Source organism: Salvia miltiorrhiza, chromosome 1 (assembly GCF_028751815.1).
Source record: "Salvia miltiorrhiza cultivar Shanhuang (shh) chromosome 1, IMPLAD_Smil_shh, whole genome shotgun sequence".
NCBI lineage: Eukaryota > Viridiplantae > Streptophyta > Magnoliopsida > Lamiales > Lamiaceae > Salvia > Salvia miltiorrhiza.
In genome coordinates this window covers 77,115,604-77,121,573 of record NC_080387.1, presented here as the reverse complement: position 1 = coordinate 77,121,573, position 5,970 = coordinate 77,115,604, and the positions used below count along the sequence as shown (strand labels likewise).

At 37.6% G+C, this 5,970-nt stretch overlaps 1 pseudogene; it reads left to right on the top strand.

Annotated features, from left to right (window-relative positions):
- The first annotated feature begins 2,987 nt into the window (after positions 1-2,987).
- LOC131006394 (uncharacterized) lies at positions 2,988-5,407 on the top strand (annotated as a pseudogene).
- The last annotated feature ends 563 nt before the right edge of the window (positions 5,408-5,970 follow it).

Sequence of the window (5,970 nt, the reverse complement as noted above, 5' to 3'; positions counted from 1 at the left end):
TCAAACTATTCTTCACCAAAGTACGCAGAAGAAATATTTCTAAACGCGTGTCTTTGAAATTTGAAAAACTTGTTTACTTTACTACATAATTACTGTTAGCATATTAAAATTCGTTGTTAAATTGAACATAATCCAAAAGTTGGTGTATAAAAATAATTTTTTTAAAAAATTAATTTGATTAAAATTCGTGAATTAGATGCATTAACCCTGTTATAAAATTCAAGAATATAAATATGTAATGCTCGTGCTACGTCGGCTTTGCCAGGTTACGCAACCGAACAGCCCAAACCGCTGACCCACCAAGAAAGCCTAGAATGCAGCCCAAAACATGAAAATGGGGGGGGCACTTTTTTCCTTTTTAAGTAATACTCCCTCCGTCCCATTAGTAGTGTCCCATTTCTTTTGGCACTGAGATTAAGGAGTATGTAGAAAGTAGATAAAGTAGGTTGGTGGGAAATTATTTAAATATTAGGTATTGAGAGAGAATATTGCCATAAAGGAAATGAGACACTACTAATGTGACAATCCAAAAAAGAAAGTGAGACACTACTAATGGGACGGAGGTAGTACTTTTTTTGATTTTTTACAATGTTATTTTATTTTATTTTGTTTGTATTTTATTATTTACGCACTATATTCGAAAGTATTATTATTATTACAATAGTAATTATTAACATAAAAAAGTAATGTTTTTGAAACATTACATTTCAATAGTTACTTTTTCATACAACAATGATTACTTGACCAAAGTAAACGTTGTTGTTATACATATTAATAACTACTTTTTCGTACAATAATAATTATTTGATTAAAAAATTAAAAAGTACCAATTCTCATAAATAAAAGTAACAATTATCGTGAACAAATGTAATAATTAGAAACAGTACATTTCTTTGTAACAATAATTACTTTTTATCACCACAATAATTACTGGGCGAAATAGTTAAAAATAAAAGTAAAAACGAGTGAAAATAACATTACTTTTCTTCACATCAATAATTACTTTTATTACAAAAATTATTACTTGAGCAAATAACTAACGTAAAAGTTCGTATAAATAAAAATAAATATTGTTGTTAAAGAAATGTAATGTTTCAAACACATTACATTTACTTCATAATAATTATTACTTTATATTACAATAATAATTATAACAAATATAATAATTTTAAAAATTTATATTTGTGTATATCAATAATTATTTTTTATTATAATAATATTTACTTCATCAAGTAAATAAAAATAATTCTCCACAAAATTAGACATCTTCTTGTGGCCCCCGCGCTCAATCAAATTGTTACATATCACCCTAAAATTGGAAATGGCAATTCAGCCCTAAGAGTCCACAATCCCAAGATTAATCTCTGGTTCAATCCAAAAACATCATCGGACGCGTAAACATAAGCAAGAAACCAACCACGCAAAATTTTGAATTTTTGACTTCCAAAAACAATGTGTAACTTCATCTGCAATCACAATAATCCCCTTCCTTTGTGCAGTTTCCGCAATCTTCAAACAAAATTTCAAATAAGCAAGAAACCACTACAAACAATTTAAAACAAGTATATATATTTAACTAATTTGAAGAGCATGTTTCACCTTCAAACTTTTAGCACTCACATTCCTGCTTGCATCAGCATCCTCGCATTACAAATTCACTGCTCCTTCCATATCAGATACAAAGAAAATAAGAGAATCCCCCAATTTCTAAAATCCCTAAACCCCTACCCTAACCCCTTTCTTGTTCGAGTTCAAGCGAGCGGCGATATCCCTCTTCGAAATCCCCAAAGTTCCCGTAGGCATTGAGCAGTGTCATCGGCAGCGAGCGGCGGCCATGGTGCACCAGAGATGACTGCCAAAATTGTGAGAAGATGATGATAACGCAGGAGGCAAGTAGAGAGAACGGAGTGAGAAAAAAAGTGGAAAGATTAGGGTTTAAGGGGATAGGACGCGGGTCTGGGCCAACGGGACGGATAAAACCCGGGCAGGAATAATTTTGCGATGAAAATGTTGTCTTGTGCTTGGCCTCCAAGGTATTGCCTCTGCTATAAAATTTCTTGGCGCTTTCGCATTCTAATTATCAAATAACTTGCTATACAATCTTGCCGCTTTCATACAACTAGTACTACCATTCGTGCGATGCACGACGGATACGAATGTGGGACATATATTAAATAATTAAATATAAATATTAAATAAAATCAAAATATAAAAATAGAAATTATTTAAAATAAAATAAATTCATAGTATTCAATAATGAATTTGAATCTGAAACAAATTTTCACTTTTATATAAAGTGCAATGATAATTATAATTAGTAGTAGTAAATAATTTAAACGTATTATAGACGGAGTATACAACCATTTCAATCATTAATTTCATATAATTATGTTATATCATGTACTTTTATATAATAATATTCTTCTAACCATGCATTTGCTAAATTTTCAAATGTCATGCAATTTTATTTATCATTGTGCTAAAGTCATTGTTATATTTTAATTATTAGCTCACACTTAATTTTACAATTTTGGATCAAAATTAAATAAATAAATAATTAATAGAGCAAAATATTTTATTGTTAAAAGTCTATATATTTTTTAATATCCCAAATTTGTTTTAAAAATAAAATAAGTACACATACAAATATATTTATGTTAAAAGTCCATATTTAAATAAGCTAATTAATTAAAAAAAACAAAATAGTAAAATTAGAATTAAAATTAATCAATAAAACTGTAAAATTTAATTTATGGTCAAATTTTGTATTTGATTTAATCATTATATATACGCACTACTTTGCTATACTAAGGAATTAGTATTTACTTAATATTTTTATAATTCTATTTTAGCATATAAAATAAAGTTCTTTTTAACTCCAATTAAAATATGTGTGGCCATTTCACACACATTTGTCTCTACACGAAAAACCGCACCTCTTAAGTTTAACTGCAAAATACTACTATTAATATAATTAAAAAGTAAAATAGTGAAAGCCCTATTACATTTTCCCCAATCCAGCGCCGCTACAGCTTCTTCTTCATCCGCTTTCTTTTCTTTTCTTTTTGCGTCAAGGAGTGCAGCAACAGCAGAGAGAATAAGAAAGATCTGGTAACCACTGCCCTAAATAAATTGTCATCCCCGCTCACTGGATTGACGATCTAACGGCTGGAGGGAATTCCATCGCCGGCGATCGAGCCGCCTTCGCTCAAGCCTCAAGGTTTCATCGTACGGATGTTGTCGTGCTTTCGGGAAGGGCAAGAAGACGCGTTTCGATTGAATTGAGGCGGTAGAATTTTAGGTGATTGAGCTATAGTTCTTTTTTGTCTTTACGTTTGTGGATCATAAATAACTTGCTATACAATCTTGCCGCTTTCATACAATGTCAATGATCAAATACATTCTCAAAGCCCTTGTACAAAACCCTTCACCACTCTTCTCGTTGGACCACCGGAAATCTATCAAGAACCACCCAAATCCACTGCCGCCTCCGATGCTGCCACGGGCGATGCTTTCGTCGACATTATGGTCTCAGAATTCAACAAAACAGAAATCAATCTGAGGGGCCTCACGGAGAACCGTTCTCCGACGTTTCTATCGACGGCAAATCCGTGTTTGGATTTCTTCTTCCCACATCGTCCCAGACACGCCACCCCAATCCCTCACCCACCGCCTCAAGCTCGCGTGGGATCAAGATCCGCTCAAGGCACTGAAGCTCGTTTGTAATCTCCGCGGAGTCAAAGGCACCGGAAAATCTGATAGAGAAGGTTTCTACACCACCGCCGCGCTGTGGCTGCATGACCGCCACCCCAAAACCCTAGCCGGCAACGTGGCCGCCTTCGCGGATTTCGGGTACCACAAAGATTTTCTCGAGATCCTTTTTCGGATTCTTCAAGGCCCCAACGCGCGAGCATCGGCGAAAGAGATAGGGGAGAAGTGGAAAGCTTGGAAATCGGCCAAGGATGTGTGGAGGAGATGAAGTTGCTAGGGGATTGTGATACAGATTCACATTGTTGTTCATGAGGCAAAGTGTGAAGGCGAAGTTGATGTGGGCTAGAAAAGGTCTGCAACCGGGGAAAATTACCCGCGAAGAGAAGAGGTTGAAAATGGCAAGGACTGTTGTCAACAGGTATAATGAGGATCCCCATTTCAATTTCTTGCACGACAAAGTCTCCGATCTCTTCGCGCAGCGGTTGAGATCGGATATGGAGATGCTGAAATCGGGGAAATTGAACAAGATCAGCCTCGCCGCGAAATGGTGCCCCTCTCTGGATTCGTCGTTTGACAAAATAACCCTGCTGTGTGAAACCATAGCGAAGAAGGTGTTTCCGAGGGCGGAATATGCAGAGTATGAAGGCGTGGAGGAGGCGCATTACGCGTATCGCGTGAGGGATAGGCTGAGGAAGGAGGTGCTGGTGCCGCTGCGGAAGGCGCTGGAGCTGCCGGAGGTGTATATCGGGGCCAATGATTGGGGATCTCTGCCTTACAAAAGAGTGGCGTCTGTGGCTATGAAAACATACAAGAGTAAATTCTTTAAGCACGATGAAGAAAGATTCAAGGAGTATCTTGAGAAAGTGAAGTCCGGCAAAGCCAAGATCGCTGCAGGCGCATTGCTTCCTCATGAGATAATCGCGTCGTTGAATGACGAAGACGACGGCGGTGAAGTCGCGGAGCTTCAGTGGAAGAGAATGGTGGAGGACATGGCCAAGGTTGGGAAATTGAGCAATTGCCTTGCAATCTGTGATGTTTCCGGGAGCATGTGTGGGATCCCGATGGAGGTTTCGGTGGCGCTAGGAGTTCTGGTGTCGGAGCTGAGCGATGAGCCATGGAAGGGGAAGCTAATCACCTTCAGCGCAAACCCTCAGCTCCAGAGAGTGAGAGGGGAAAGCTTGAAAGAGAAGACTGAGTTTGTGAGAAGAATGGAGTGGGGGATGAACACTGATTTCCAAAAGGTGTTCGATGTGATACTGAAAGTGGCGGAGAAGGGGAAGTTGAAGGCGGAGGAGATGATAAAGAGGCTGTTTGTGTTCAGCGATATGGAATTCGATGAGGCTTCAATGAATCCGTGGGAGACGGATTATGAGGCGATCGTGAGGAAATACAGAGAGAAGGGATACGGAGAATGTGTGCCGGAGATTGTGTTTTGGAATTTGAGGGATTCGAGGGCGACGCCGGTGCCGGCAAACCAGGCGGGGGTGGCGCTTGTGAGCGGCTTCTCCAAGAATCTGATGAAGATATTTCTTGAGGAGGGTGGAGTGATGGATCCGGTGGCGGTGATGGAAGCTGCGATTGCTGGTAAAAATATCAGCAGCTGGTTGTGCTGGATTGATATATAGATAGCATGAGTTTGGATCTTTGTTAGCAGTGTCAAAGTTTTTGATTAATCAATGTGGATGAACAAGGTTTGACTCTTTGATTTTGAAGGATTTAATCAATGATTATGTGTTCTCTCGTGTCTTTGTGTGTTTTCTTTGCGTTTGGGACATGGAAAAACATTCATTTTGTAAAATCAGAAAATAAAAATTCATTCACATATTAATCTTTTAGATGATTCGGGTTTATAACTAAATCGAAATCGACCGATCTCAGCCATTGTGCTCTTCTCTTCTCTGCAAGAATCAATGAAGATGAAGAAAAGAAAATCAGCCATTGGCCAATCAACTGATTACTACTAATGGGAACTGAAGAGTTAACCATTGACCACGTGAACGTAGAAATAAATGAGTCAATACATGAAACTATCCATTCTCATGTAACAAAAATAAACAGTATTCACACTAAAATAAAATTTTTAAAAATTAATCAGTTTTTTGTATAGCATTACAAAATTACCCTTCTCCACTCTCACGTCATGGATTTCTCATGAATTCCTTGAATTTGTGAAGCGGGGAATTGTGCCTGATCCCGTAGTATACTATGCCCTCTTTCCCAACCAGACATCTCTCTCTCTCTCTCTCTCGTGTTGTAAAT